General features: G+C 40.9%; 1 protein-coding gene across 6 annotated transcripts in view; it reads right to left on the reverse strand.

Moving 5' to 3' along the window:
• PHACTR1 (phosphatase and actin regulator 1) overlaps positions 1-16,267 on the reverse strand; it is a 423,459-nt gene that overhangs the window by 353,770 nt on the left and 53,422 nt on the right. The window contains exon 1 of one of the 6 annotated variants that reach the window (XM_043540093.1): positions 2,108-2,181. The exons of the other annotated variants lie outside the window; for them this stretch is intronic. The gene's annotated coding sequence lies outside the window, so the exon portion shown is untranslated. Of the gene's footprint in view, positions 1-2,107; positions 2,182-16,267 lie in introns of those variants that run through there. 6 annotated transcript variants of the gene reach the window in all.

Genomic DNA, 16,267 nt, shown 5'->3' on the forward strand with positions numbered 1-16,267 from the left:
TGCACAGGGAATGGGTGGAGTTAAGACTTCTCCCGCACTGACATGCCACCTGGCACAGCCAAACCAGGGGACAGACACTATGTCAGGTATGGGACTGGTGCAGAGTGTCTCCCCCATAGCAAGGGGAAAACTCTGAATCACTGTCCATTTCCTGGTCTGCTCCTAGGGCAGCAGAGCTACATGTTGTCCCATCCATAGGCAAAGCCAAAATGTAGTCCTTTGAAAGCGTATACTTAAAGTTAAAGGCTTATAATAAATTACTTTAATGTGTGCTCGTGTTTTGGAAATAAGTTTCAGCTTCAGTTTTAAAGTCAAAGTGTTGCTAAGAGTGGTGAGGATGAAGATATCAATATTTTAGTGATTAATTCATTTTAGCACAGAAACAAAACTTGTTTACATGCAGCAATAGCAACTACCTGTTAAAACATTATTATATGCCTGACAACATGTACCTTGACCAAAGGTAATGATAAGCCACATTATTGCTATCCAGGAACAGCTAATTTCTGGAATTGTTGTTCATGGATTTTATTATAAGAAAATTTACTGCTGAGTTAACATCGCTTGACATAACTGTAATTTATATTAAAACTTATCAGTGAGTATCAGCTAGAAATTCAAAATAAATTAGAAGTAATTTTGGAACTAGGTGATTGCATATGTCAGATGAAGTCATTTGTGTGTGTGAGAAAAAGACTTGGCCAGAGATTATAGATTTTTTTCCCCCCCGGAAACCATTTTGAATCTCAAATTGAATTAACTGAGCAATTATATAAATTCCTAAGCTTTATAATTTTAGAATTACCTGGGTTGAACTGCCAGTTCCAAAAACCTTAATTTGTACAAACATTAACTGATAGGCAAGCTTCATTGACAAACTGACAAAATCTTGTACTAAAAGATCCACAATAATTCCATGTTAAACATCAAAATTACCTATCCAGAATACTATGGAACTCTCATAAGTATCCACTTTGTGCTAAGACATCAATTTCAAGCTGTTACTCTGATTGTTAGAATTTAAACATTCTGTGGTAAATACATTACCTTATGATAAATTCAGTCATAGTTTTACAAGTTTAAATGACAGTATTTGACAATCAAATAACTATCTTTATTTCCTTTCTGAAATTTCATTGTTTCTTTTTGATTAACATAATATAGAATTGCCAAGTCTGCATTTTGGCAAAGCAACCCAAATTTTCCTAAGTTCACAGAAAACACAGCATGGGAAATTTGTTCATTAAAAAGGGAGGAAATGTGGCCTACTGGATAGATCAGTGGATTGGGACTCAGGAGACCTGGACTCTACTCCTGTGACTGCCTTTGGCTTGGTAGGTGTTTTTGAGCCAGCCACTTCATCGCTCTATGCTTCAGTTTCTCCCATTTGTAAAATGGGGAGAATGATACTGACTTACTTTGTAAAGCACTTAGATCTACTGAAGAAAAGCACTATATAAGAATTTATCAAAAAGTCCTTGTTCAATATGAATACATTTTCACCTTTATGTTCTTACAAAGGGCAGGATTATTTTAGATGATGTAGAAGAAGAGGAGGCAAGGCATCGTAACAGCTTGGATGATTGGGGCAAAAGAGAAACAAGATTCATTTTAGCAATAGGCCTAATGCCCTTTTGAAGAACATTGAAAAGAAACTCAAATCCTGTCACCCTGCAGTTTACCTACATGAACTTGGATTATTCACAACAGCTAGTTTTCCAGGATGCGTGTTTTAGTGGGCAATCAGTATTTGCCTAATTTGGTTTCATATAAATGCTTAGACTGTGTGAAAGTCACAGAAGGTTGATACTTTGAAATGCACAGCACCTCCTGCAATAAGCTGGGTGATGTCAGGAAGAAGGTGCTCAGCTCCTTACAATATCAGGCCCTAAAAAGTGGGATGGAGAACAGCAACTTTACCTTTTCATAGAGCAAAGCTGGTTTTTTTAAAATGAAGTACTTTAAAACAAGAAAAACATGAGTAACTGACACAATAATAGAAGCAAATGAAGGCAACCTTCAGCAATAGGAAGATCAGGCAGCATCCTGTCAAAAGACTACAATTACATGTTATACAGTAGTTTTACAGGATCCTCAGAAGGCTTACCACACAATTATACCGCTGAGGAGGCTGAGCTGGAGAAGGGAGCAGGAGATGTACCTCCCAAGCTGCAGAGCCTGCACTCACACCTCCCTAAAGGCATTGGGGTGGGGAGCACAGAGCAGCACCAACAAGCAGGTGTAACCAATGCTCCCTAACGAGCAGTGCTGCTGGTGCACAGGGGCCCTCACAGCCCAGACACTCCATCTCTAGGGTTGGCAGCACTAGCTAGCTATACACCCAACAGCTGGTGCCTAATTACGGCTGCTCCCTGAGCAGATGCACTGTGACGAGAGAGAGGAGGGTTCTCTGTGTCTCCCCACAGATCCCAGCCATCATTTGGCCTTCCTCTGTTCAGAACAATTCTAACACACCTCGCGCTTTAGCTCCAGCATCAATACCTATCTTTACTGTATTATGTAAAACAAAAAGACTATAAACGACAGAATCCCAGTACAGATAAAATGTAGGGGAGTGCTAGATAATAAACAATAAATAGTATTCAGTTGGGGAAAAGCAAAACATCCTTAGATTATTATTATTATTTTTAAAAAAGAACTCTTAAAAACCAAATCTGAATGAAAAAAACCTGAAAACTGGGCATTTGGTTTCTGCCTGATGAGATTTTTTTTAATTAAAAAAAGATATTTATATCTGTTTAGTTATACATGACATAAGTTAGAAGTTTTCCAAGAGCCAAGTTACATTTTCAGAGAGGCACCTTGTCAAATATAGATGATTTTTTAATCAGTATTTCACTTATGTAGTAGAGAGATATGTTAAAATTTGGCATGAAATTGCAAGACTCACTTGTAGAAGGAAACATGTTGGCAATGTGTGAGATGCCAAATATGTCACATTGAAAGCTGGCTCACATGATCTTTACTTACACCATAGGGTGCAAGTGTCTATGCTGTTTCTGAACTCTTTTGAATTACGTGCAACTCTCAGAGAGTCCTTCATAGCCACATGGAAGATACATACCAGTATTTCGGCTCTATTGATGGTTTGTTCACTGAGATCCTGATTTTCCAAACCGACAGGGCTTACAGCTTACTACCATGAGTGCTAGCACTAATCCCAGTAGTGAGTGTTTGCATGTTCCTACAAAATGTGATTGGTTTCAAGGGGGTTGAGGGCACCTCAACTCACAGGAACTTACATTAAGAAAGGAAGATGTCAGCCTGGCTGGGCAAAAGTGTTGAGGAGCACTTTGCACTGTGAAGCAAAGCAGTCTAATACAAAGAAAGATCAGCTGGAATGCAAGAAGTAAGTTCCTGTGTGAGATGAGAGCTACAATAGGGGAGACGTAGTTAAGATAAAGACTGCAGTGTCATAGCTTAGGGCCTGATCTTGCAATACATGGAGTGCCCTCAGTTTTCAAAGATGTGAGCAGGCGGCTGCAGTACAGGAGCCAGAGTGCAATACATTTGTGCAGCAGAAGTCTGCAGACAGAAGAGCTCAATTGTTTAAACACACACACACACCACACACAGCTGTGTCTGCTTGGCATTTCCAAAATATAAACAAATAAAAGCCCCCCACAACACTAAGAAAAATCTATCCAGCAACAAGTGCACAAATAAAGAGGGGGAGAATATTAGTGTTTGCTAGGAATGCTGCTGAGGGGGGGTGAGAGAGGCTCTGAATGATACCAAGAGTAAGGAGCCTAATCACAAACGGAATGATTTTCTCTCTCCAGAATTTTTGTTTGCCAGGCATCTGATGTATTTATAGACTGTACTTTGTTATCAAAGCACTTAAATACAGTAGCTGTAATACAATATATGCTGTTAGAGGGCAGCACACACAGAGTCATAAAAGCCAGTGAGAGAAAACACCATGGAAGTGCCAAAAAATCTGACAATTAAGCATCTGAACTTCATTCAGCTTTTAGTTGCTTGTGCTAGAAAGTGTATTTCAAGACACTGAAGAAACATGAAACTGTCACTTAATATTTGAAATAAACTGTGTATATTGCTTAGTGTATCATCGGAATGCATTCAGGTACACAGTGATGATGGTTATAGCATAAGAACCTAAACAGAATATACTGAGTAGTACTGAAATGGGGATAGATTATAGCAACCAACCACCTCACAGTATGAAAATGGCAAGGGGGGAGTGAATTTCTGTACAGGACAGTGACGAATCACAATATTTTTTGGGCAAAAACTTTTTTTTGACAAAAAATACAGATTTGGGTTGACTGAAACATTTGGCAAATTTGTATACAAATTGTGTTAGAACAGAACAATTCTGAAAAGTCAAAATGTTTCATTTGGACGTTTTCAAAACAAAATGTTTTTGACTATTCAATTCAAAATGGCTTTTCATTTTGAATTTTACTTCAATTTTTCAAAAGAGTAAGACACCCCTCAAAGACAACACAAAGTGATTTGTTTTGGTCAGACAAAAGACCTGAAGGGATTTTTTTCTCCCCAACTTTTTCTGTTTGCTGAAAAGCTCAACACATTTTTAATTTTGGGTTAACCCAAAACTGAATTTTTCTTCCTGCTTTTTCGGTTTGGCCACTGAACTGAAAAATCGGTTATTCACGTCTCTATAAAACACTACACTTTCAAAAAAAATACTGTGAGATTTTAATACCCACTTAAACCACACCAAAATAGAAGTGTGTGGAACTATTTGTTGCAAGTATTTGAAAAAAAATTTGTTTGTAAACAGACTTTGATTTTTCCTACTTTGTTATTCAAAATTGTTCAAATGCAAGCACCAATCAGTGTATGAATTGCCTGTAAACTATTTACTTACATTGTCTCTGAGTGTTTGTGGTGAACTTTGGTCACTTTATCTGTTCCTTGACTAGATGATAAACCTTTTATAAAAAGTCGTAGAGAAATCTTAGAGCTTGTTTGCACTAGCAATTGTTATTGTGTTTAAAATACTATTGAGGAAACTCAAGTTAGATGACTTATACAAATATACTTGCAGGCAAAACATCACTCGTATGACATTCATGAAAAAGGAACGTAAAGCATCAAGAATAGCGTCAAAGTGAATTTGTGGCTTTTATTCCAACAAATGCTTTTTAAAGTGCTATTTTCCCAGTTCTAGACAGGGTCTTGATCTCTAAGATCTTATCTGATAGACTTGCACATACTAAAGTACATGGAGCTCAATTTATCTTTCTTAGGATAAAGTACTGGGTCAACATTGCTGAGATTCAAACCTTACGATTCCTGGAAGTCTGGGTAATTCAAACCACTATGCCATTCCCTGCATTTAATGAGAAGTCAAAAGAAATTTTGCAAGTTATTTACATGCAGTAAGTAGAGCTATTTTTAGCAGGGTTCCCTCCCCTTTTTAAGGAAGAATCACTGGGTGATCGATATGAAAATGGAAAGTGCCATGCAAACACAGTATTAAGAACTATGTAGTGTCAGACATTGATTTGCATTTCAGATACTCTTTATTCCTCTTGTTAGTGCAAACAGCTAGAACGTTCCTTGTGCTTTGATAACATAGAAGATATTAACTTGATTCTTGCACATGCCAGAAATGTCATTTGAAGCCTACTTTAACTCTCCAAATAGGGAAAAAGAGAAAATATGAAGAGGCAAAACCCTCATTACCCCTCCAGAGAATACAATTCTCAGTGAACACGGCTGAAAGTTGAAGCCTTGTTCAGAGTGAAAATAAAATGTAGATTTAACAGTGAGAATAATTAACCATTGGGACAATTTACCAAGTGTTGTGATGGATTCTCCATCACTGACCATTTTTAAATCAGGAGCGGATATATGTCTAAAAAATATATACTCTGTATTGCGGAAGTTCTATGGCCTTCGTTACACAGGAGGTCAGACTACATCAGAGGTGGGCAAACTACAGCCCATGGGCCACATCTGGCCCACAGGACCATCCTGCCCAGCCCCTGAGCTCTTGGCCCGGGAGGCTAGCCCCCGGCCCCTCCTCCTCTGCTCCTCCTCCCCTGCAGCCGCAGCTCACTGCGCTGCTGGCACGATGCTCTGGGTGGCGGGACTGCGAGCTCCTGGGGCAGCGCAGCTGCAGAGCCTGGCCTGACCCGGTGCTCTGTGCCGTGCAGCGCAGCTGCCTGTCCTGGTGCAGCCACACCACCAGCCACCGGTGCTCAAGCCAGCGCGGTAAGGAGGCAGGGAGTGGGGGGGGTTGGATAGAGGGCAGGGGAGTTCAGAGTGGTCACGGGCCGGGGGTGTGGATAGGGGTCGGGGCGGTCAGGAAGCAGGGAACAGAGGGTTGAATGGGGGTAGTCAGGAAGGAGAGGATGGGTTGGATGGGGCAGCAGGGGGCAGTCAGAGGTGGGGGGCTGTCAGGGGCAGAGGGTCCAGGGGTGGTCAAGGAGAAGGGGTGGTTGGATGGGTCAGGGGTCCCGGTGGGGCAGTCAGGAAATAGAGGGGAGTTGGATGGGGTGGCAGGGGGCAGTTAGGTGTGGGAGGTCCGGGGGCAGTCAGGGGACAGAGAGCATGGGGTGGATGGGGCAGGAGTCCCGGGGGGCCGGGCCATGCCTGGCTGTTTGGGGAGGCACAGCCACTCCTAACCGGCCCTCCATACAATTTGAGAAACCTGATGTGGCCCTCAGGCGAAAAAGTTTGCCCACCCCTGGACTACATGATCATAATGGTCCCTTCTGGCCATGGAATCTAAGAAGCTATGAATTTGAGAATTTGTTGGCCTTGTCTAGAGGTGGGCACAAACTGCAAAGTTTGGATCTGGATTTGGATCAACACTTTGCAGGGGATTCAGATTCGGAGTTTTGGTTTGGCCTGTTTCAGAGTTAGGGACCAGCTGTGAATTTCACAGCTGGTCCAAGTTTGAAACCCCCCAAAAGTTCAGAGGAATTTGGTTTTTGGGCTCTGGTTCAGTTCCAACTCTACTCTGTTCCTCTGCGTCACCACAGTATTGTTATTGAGCTCCTCTTCTCTATTTGCCTTGTATGCTACCCAAGGTTTAACTAGTCATCTCAAGGTTATCAGTGAATTTAATTCAAGTGCTGATAATTTTACCTATCCACTCATACTAGGTAACCTCCAACATCAAAAGTCTTGGATATCTTTAAAAAAAAAAAAAGCCACAAATCTAAGAATCTGCAACTTGAGTCCTGTGATAGCTAAGACAAACGTCCAGCCTTATGTATACTCCACAAGAAGGAACTGGAGAAGACACTTAGCAGTTTGCTATGGCTTTGCAACGCATCCAGAGAAGCAGGGCTTACACTGAAATACCTAGACAAGATCTTTTATTGCACAGATTTTGCATCAGTGTACTTCTCCCTCCAGCATTCCTCCCTATGTGTTTAACATTGGTACCCTAGATTTTTCTCATCTTTATGTTTGACTCACTGCTCAAAACTTATAATCTTTTCTCCACTTAATCACTAGATGTTATACTTTAGGAGAGTGGGATGGTATTCATGAATCTGCAAAGGCGTGTCACAGCTAACTTCTGATTCAGAAGAAGGATGCTGTTGCTTCTGAGCTCATTAAATCTAAACCACACTTTTATTTCTTTTAATTTATTTTTAATTAATGTGCACATGGTCTTTTATCTTGGAATCCAAATACAAATGAAAAATCAATACAGTACTACCCACAATGAAACACAAATGAAATCTAATGCCAAACCAAGTAAATATGTCCTACATTTTCCTCTGAAGGAACCTAAACTCAGTCTCTGGCAACGCACAATCCTAATGGAGAATTCTCTACTGACAAAGTTCTGATGCTCTCCCTGGAGAGTTCATCTTTCACGACACCTTCATCAATTAATATGTGTGAGAATTCATGTTTGTGCATATTGGATGTATGCAATTGATCTTGGAAATTGAAATCCTTTATCAAGCCAACAGTAAGGCACAGCTGAGGCAGTACAAACGTTTCTCCATGATAGGCAGAAAATGCAATATCAGATCTCTATAGGTTATAAGAGTTAATTCATTCACTTTCAGTCCTACCCCAAATTGGGCCAGTTGCAGTGAAAGTTTACTGGAATTAAAAATGAGCAATCTGGCAGGCATTAGTGCAAGACATGATATGAGCTCTGAGATGTAGCCTGATGTCCTCTGCGGTCTTCTGTTCACCTGAGCAGAAATGTGATTACCACGTTAATTTTGCATGTGAATACTAGAAACATTAAAGAAATTATCCAAAGAAAAAAATTGAGGAAAACTCTAGGTTATATTTAAGGGACTTTGAATTTCTATTTGTTTAGGAAGGACAGTCACCCAAGCTCTATATACATAAATTCTGATTCAATTTCAGAAGTTACTGATAAAATACAGCATCTAATTTCAAAATTCTGAAACATACTGTATTAACATATGATTAACTGCATACTGTGCCACATGTTATTGCAAAGGTTACTAATTTTCATTAGACTAGCAATTAGATCTCCGATTTTAATCTTTTACTGGCATTTTAAAGATATAGAAGATGAACCAAACCTGCCCTGTCTACATTCCACCCTACAAACTTGGGGACATAAATCTTGAGCCTGAAATCACAAGGATTTTCATCTAACAGAGCTCCAAGACCAATCAACACCTTGCTTTGGGGTGGGAATGCTAGTGACACATAGTTGTCTTTGAGCTGTGCCTGGTTTTATGGCCTGTTTAGAAAGAGAAAATAAATCCTACTGGCACAGGTGGAATTATGACAGCCAGAACTTTTGCTAGTGTAAATCAGGATAGCTCCATTGAGGTGCTTGCCCGGGATCTTCAAAGGTTCCAACAGGTAGATAACCATCCAGAGTTCTAGACGCTTTTCCAGATCAAACCACTACTCCAAACCTTTTAGTTTTTAATATGTTTGTGCTGGCTTTTTTGTGTGTGTGTGTGTGTGAGACAGACAGACTCATACACACAAATTTGGGGTAGTAAATTTTTATTTTTCCTGTAGGCTTAGAAGCAGAACAAGAATTACATAAACTAGCAAAACCCTCACATATTTCTTTCTGAGTGCTATCAGAGTAAGCAGGGGAAACTTAAAAATATACTCTATATTCCAGCTCTATAAATTCAAAACATAACAACTGACCAGATTCTGGCAAAACCCACGCTAACGTCCATCATTTCTATTATACCCATTCCAGAAATGGGTACCACTTCCACTAGTTAATAAATATTTCATATATTCCAATAGGTTTAATCCCTGAGGCTTTACGGTCTGCTTCAGTGACATTTAAATGTGAAGAACTGTAAGAAGGTAGAATGTGCATGTTTGGTTTCAGAATGCAAAATTAATTAGAAAAAAAGGAATATTACCTTTTAAAAAACAGGTGTGTAACGGCAAAGTATGGATTTGTCATCCAGTCTCTATTTGAAATATATTAACAACACACAAGCTAAGAAATATTTTCAGTTTGATCTGCAAGGCAAAAGTACTATCAATATTTATGCAAAGGCATGTGAATGTTTTTATTATTGTGATCTGCAGCATATTAATTAGGGTTGGAGGGGAAGGAACCCTGAATCTGAACCATTAAACAGCATCAGGCAAATGTTAAAGAAAATAATCTTTTGAAATACAGTACTGTATAAGAGCATACATTTGAATGCATAGCCAGGAGAACCTTTATAATCTTCTTTATGTTGATAGCAATGACCTGATCCTGCTTAGCACCTCCCGAGTAGTGCTGAGGGCTTCCATTCCCCCTGAAGTCAATAAGAGTTGAGTGTGCTCACCACGTCTCAGGGGGCACTCAGCACCTTGCACAATTGGAAACCAAGTTTTCTCTGAGGACTAAACTATCACAGCCCTTAATTGGGAAGTAAGAGAGTGTCAGGACCCGTTATCCCCATCCCTACTCAGACTGTGACTCCTGCCATGCCATGGCAGAACAATGCACCTGGTACCGCCCCTCCAAGCAAATGGGAAGGGGGGTCATGGAGAGGAAGGAGTCTTAGCTCCCCTTTAGCCCCATTAGCTGGCCAAAACAAATGGATGGGGAGAGTGTGGGGAGGGGAAGGCAGTGCGAGGAGCCATGACTTCACACCCCTGCTAACTGGCCAGAGTAGCTAGTTCTGGGGAGTAAATTGCTCCATGAAAAGTGGTAAAGTAACTTATTCCCATCTCTGAGTGAGAGTGGGGAGCAGGGAAGAAATAGTGACTGCTTGAGTCACACTTTTTTGTGTGGTCTGCTCTTGAGGCAGTGTGGTTACACGCTGCCTTTTCCTCAGGGCAGGACACACTGTAAAGCTGCAGTCTACTCCTGAGTGTTTAAATTCGCTACTAGCATAATGGAGTTACAGAGGCTTAATATCAATGAAACGGCACCTGCTTTCCACCTGTGGTGATTTTGTCTGCTTAACACATTGCTAAAATAAGGAAGAAACAAAATGACTAACGGGGGAGGAGTGTGATAACTTAGTATTTCATTTCCACAAGATTTTGAAATTAACAAATGGGAAATGTGAATTTAAAAGTACTAAAAGTTCAACAAAACAGTCAAAACACTAAATATAGGAGACTGGGTGCAATCCAATAATTTCAAGCAAAAAAGTTTTTACCCTCTTGTCCCTAGAAGTAGTCCCTTCCAGGTCAGGGGAGAGACAGGTCTGGGTAAGTCTGCACTGTTGCTACCAATGCTGTTCTGTCCTCTGTGAATAAAGAGGACTTCATTCTCCAGGGCTGGAAGTACAGCAGCTTTTGTGAAAAACGCAAAATGGCAAGCCACTCACTGGCAGGAGTGAATATTCTGTGCTTACATCTATTGCTTTGGGCCCATGTGCACATATTTTGTGTGTAACATAGTAATCTATTTTATTTTAAATGTAGCCCTAAAAAGTTTCCTTTTGCCTTTTAACCACCTTACAGATAATGGGTCTCAGGTGTTTAGAAAGCAGCAGGGACACAACTTTGCACAGATTTAACAGAATGGCTGGTACTAGGCAGAGCAGAGAGCTCAACGTTGGGCATAGCCAAACCATCATTGGCTTTAATAACTATTCTCCTCTGCTCCACTTGCCACTGCTTCACATATTTTTTTATGTCTAAAGTAAATCCAGGCAATCTATTGTACCTAATCACATTTCGGTCTATAACAAGCCTCAGATAAAATATACAGTCTGCAAATGCCAGCTGATTAATTGCTTTCTCTTTCCTATCCCTTCTCTCTTCAACAAGTTGAACAGTGTCTGTAGCTGAATGATCTGCCTCCCCAGTTTAAACTTTACTTCATTTAGCACGAGATTTAATACATTCACTATTATTTCTCATAAAAGGATATTTCAATTTGCATACACACATATCCATGCTTCATGATTTCCTTTGATTTTCTTTCCAGGTCCACAGGGTGTGTCAGGCAATAATACCTTGACAGAACAGCTCCAGATAATGAAACATAGTTAAGTTCCAATCTACAATACAAATTGGAACCCTTTTGGTAATCTGATAAGGGCACAACCGTGTTGTAACTTGGTTTGCTACTAAGGTTGTATTTGTAGTGTAGACAGGACCTTAGTTAACAGACAGTAGTTGGCAGTGAAGGGTCAAATGCAGCAAGCACTGGGCTGCAAACAGCTATTTATTCAATTTACTCAAAATACTGCAGAGCTTCTGATGCTTAATTAAAAGTGGGATCCCTTCTGAGTACAGCCTGCATTGGCTCCACCACTGTGAGGCTTAATTGGAGAGTAATTTTGCATGAAATAACAATTGAGGCTTATGAAGAACTGAAGTGCAGGTAGGGCAGCAGGGGTTGGTGTATTCCGAACACCTATAACACAGTCATTATCAGGCATCTAAAGAAATAGCATGCCAATGTGACTGGGAAATGCAAACAGTAGGACATGAATTATTCCATATTTTGTTTTAGCTGTGTTTGCTGTCAATGAAACAATGCAAGATACAGATGTTTAAGTTCAGCAGGTCCGTGGCTGTTGGATCATTACGCAACTCTGGCAGACATAATTTCTAAGAAGGCTGCTTGTGCAGACACCAGCCCATAAGACACATGGGCCACATGCAGAATAATCTACAGCAGAGAGCAAAGTAGCACTTCATACATTTAAAATGACTTCTTCCAGTAACAATCAACCAAGACTGTTGTCTGGGCTACTCAATAAGTGCATGGCCATGGAAATAGAATGATGTTCAGAGGATTGGAAATGGTATACAGAACCTTTCCCCTGAAGGCCACCAGTTCAGATCCATTCTAGTTTAACAGCAGTGACTAATAGTCATTACCATCTAGTGGCTTTTCATCAGCTTATGTTAAAGGAGTTGGTGGTCACAGTCTACTTGCTAGCATGGAGAGATGTCTGCATCTCCATCCCATCCATGTCAGCCTTGTTTGCAGTCTCAACAGAGGTGCTAAGGATTGAATGGGCACTGAAACTAAACTTCCCTCTTGACCCTTCCAGGTCAGGACTGAGACACATTTGCAAGGGACTACACTGCCACTCCACATGGTATGTCTGTTCTCTGGGTGAATACAGGATTTCATTTTTCAGGACTGGCTAGTCGGAATGACCACTCAGTTTTACTTACAAAATATGTGCACACTATGCACTGTACCACCTTCTCTTGATTTTTTCTGGGCATAAAACCAGAGGTATTAGTAGGTTCAATATAATACTATCAAGTGCATTTTAGCATGGAATATTAGTAGCTTATGGGCATAATATTTGCTGCAATCATATTTTCAGTAGCTAGTCTGAAGCACAAGTAACTGAGCAGATAAAGACATTTTCAGTTTTCTGAACAGGATCTTTTTATATTGATGAGTCATATACTGATGAGGAACATTGTTAAATATATTTATAAATAATGTATTGCTTCTAGATTCCTGTTGAGAATAACCAAAGACAAGTGGTCCCTAGGGAATCCATCCCAGGTTTTACACTGAGCCAAATTCATTCCAGGACAGGACTTTGAGTAGTATGATCAGTGTTGTGTGAGTACTCATATGGTGTAAACATGATCAATAAAACCCTAGTTATATACCTCAATATTGAGTCTTGGTGCTTTGATTTTAGTAGTTTCTCAGTAGCCAGGGACCCATCACTAAGCATACTAACACCCACTGTATTATGGCAGTGAGATCTTCAAAGAACTTCAGCAGGCTAGTTTAGCCTGAATGACCTTCTTGGTCGGACTTCATGGTGTCTTTCTTTAATCAGTGTATGCTTTTAATATTTTCTTCAAACTTACTGGCCTATATGCAGAGTGCAGGATAGGGATCATTTTATAGTTTCCTGCTTAGTCTCGTTATGCTTTTTAAAAAAAAAAAAAGTTAAACCTGCCATGCTCTAATCTTCAAACATTCCAAAAGTAGTACACATTTGGAATGTGTCTATTAAAAGTTTACATGTTTTATCACTCACTCTCAATAGTCTCAGATGCATGTAGTGCCATTTATGTTCCCAACATATCTAATTCTTTTACCATTGATTTGGCAGTTGTCCTAATACACAGCTCATTTTCATATCAGGTCACGTTTACTCTGTAGCATTAAACCCAGATTGATAATTTTTACCTGAATCTTTTAGGTAAAGCAGAAAACTATCAGGGAACAGAACAGCCACAGGAGGCCTGGCTGCCCTGGCCCTGCTTTGTGCTACATGATGTCTTAGCAAAATAAACATAAGTGGTAATGGATTAATTCTACCTTGATTACAAGGCACCAATGCACTTCCATAATGCATTTAATCAAACTAGAATTTCTCCTCCTTACCTTCTCCCTGGATAACTAGGCACAAAGTGACTTATTCTCTCCTGCATCTGAGTTCCATTTTCGCTCCCTGATTCTCTGGTCTGCTCAGCTCTGCTCAAGCCCCAGCTCTGGCATGAGTCAGAGTAGCATAAGGGCAGCTCTAACTTATTCCCTAAAGTTCCATACATCAGTTGGAGATTGAGTTAGCGAAGCTCCACAATAACCCCCGTTCTGGGGATGGGTTTGGCACACCTCAAAAGACACTCCCTAGGCGGGGGATTGGTATAGTGGAGCTTTGTCTCATCTGCTACATATAGGGATAGAAGTAATTGGTGCAAGAGTCAGCTCTCACCTGCATCGGCATATGACTCAGCAGCACAAGCAGACCCTGCTCAGAACATTCAAAATGGCTTTACTGTCAGCTCAGTCATTTGGGCTACAGAATTCTCAAGTGAACAGTTATGGCCTGAATCTGCCTCCCCTGTGCCACACAAGTAGTGCAAAGGAGCCAGTTCAGGTGTGAGAATCAGGCCTCTAGGGTCCAACGGTTGCTCTAATATTTGGTGCATGAGGGAGGTGGGTCAGCTGCCTCTCTGAAACTGTCGCCTCCTGCCTCAGATGCTGCAGAAAGCCTTCTACAGTACTGGGGGGAGGCATCAGCCCAGCCTCTTCCTCCCCACAAACTACACAGAAAATCCAACACTATCTTTTAAATCAGAAACACTAACTTTTGCACTGGTCCTGCCTTTTGCACTGCAAATCCCATTAAGATGAGGAAAATGTCTGTAACCATTAGCAGCCAATGAAATCACAATATTCAGGAGTTAAAGGGAGCCAGGGTCCATCATAGAAAAGAGGAAAAGATGATCCTAATCTGTTGCAGATTTCCTCAGATACACAGCTTCTGGAAGTGCCATTTATTCTGTGAGAGGTAAAACCCCAGGAACAGTACATGGAAACCACCATAAGGTGATCCTTGCAGAACTTTCCTCTCCCCTTGCAACTTTTATCTCTTCCCCGGAGTATAAAATTCACTTCTGCTACTAGCAATAAATACAATACAAACAAATAATGTAAGTTATTCCTTTCTCTGGGTCTCCTGTCTTCTCTTTGGCTGCCATTTAAAAATCATAAGATCTTCAGGGGAAGAATTGTCTTGATCTTTATGTCTTGTACACTGCTGAGCATATACCATTGCCAGCTGTATAACCATAATAAATGCTATATGCCCCCTTTTGACCTACTTCAGTTACTACGCAGGGGAGCTAGCAGCCATTAGGGTTGCCAAGGGCCCAGTTTTTGACCAGAAAGTCCAGCTGAAAAGGGAACCTGGCAGTTTCTGATCAGATGTACTGACCGGACACCAAAAGTCTGGTTACCATGAATGGGAGTGGGAAGGAGCATGCTGGGTCATCAACCCGTGCCAGCTCCTGCTCAGCTGCAGCCGCCTCCTACCTGCATCTTGTGGGCAGGCAGGTTCTATGTCAGGTTGCAGCTCCGAAGCAGAGGAAGCCCAGCAGGGGGGAAGAGGGGAGAGGATGCAGTTAGGAGGGAGGGTGAGGGATGAGCAACAAGTGATGGGAGGAGTGAGCCGGGGCGGGGCCTCAAGGAAGAGGCAGAGTAGGGGGCAGGACCTTTGGGGTCCAGCTGTCAGCAATTAGAAAGCTGTCAGCCCTATCTCGGCAGCCAGCAGCAATGGTCTCGTTAAGGCAGGAACAGATTTTCCTATGTTCTCTTGTCTCGCTTTTCATTTTTCTCCCTTGTGTTTATACATGCAACATTTCTTCCCTGTGCTGTGCAGGATCAAGCCCTCACTAGTACATTATGGAATACTGTGACCAATTATGAAAACCAAACTAGGATTTTCCAATAACGAGCAAGCCATTTTGTGATGCAGTGTGCTTGTTTCTGCCATGGTGTTGGTTCACTCACTCATGTAAATTTCAGCAATTTGCAATGGGTTTCCCAGTCATTACTGCAGAGTAGGCCCCAATCCAGCAAGCATTTAAGCACGGGCATAACTGTGTGTGTTCATAATGCTATTGAAGGAATTGAGTGCAATTCTACTGTACTAACAACATTGCCCCCTGCAGTGTAAGAACACTAGGAAAAGTTCATTCTCAACCCTAATGTGTTCATGAAATACCATCTTTCAGCGAGGCACTTCAATACCATAGTTTTTACAGTATTTAACAATCATACTTTTCTCCAGAAAAAAAGAGGGTATGTGATGATAACAGAAAATGCAGCTCTAAAAATAAATCAAATAAATCTTTTAAAACTGTCTGTAAGTGAGAAGTTCAGCTAGATCCTTGACTGCAAGATAGTGCTTGCTAAGAATAGCAAATGAGTAGGCATAGTCAAGGCTGAAAATTTCTGAAATGCTTTGACTGCTGGCTTCTTCATTATTGAGGCTACCATTATGGGGAAAAGACCATGTAGTCAGAGGTGCTTTGATGGCTTGTGAGTCATAAAAATTCTAGATGTATAGGTATATATCTAGTTAGTATGTGG

Source organism: Chelonia mydas, chromosome 2, assembly GCF_015237465.2.
Source record: "Chelonia mydas isolate rCheMyd1 chromosome 2, rCheMyd1.pri.v2, whole genome shotgun sequence".
In the NCBI taxonomy this organism is placed as follows: Eukaryota; Metazoa; Chordata; order Testudines; family Cheloniidae; genus Chelonia; species Chelonia mydas.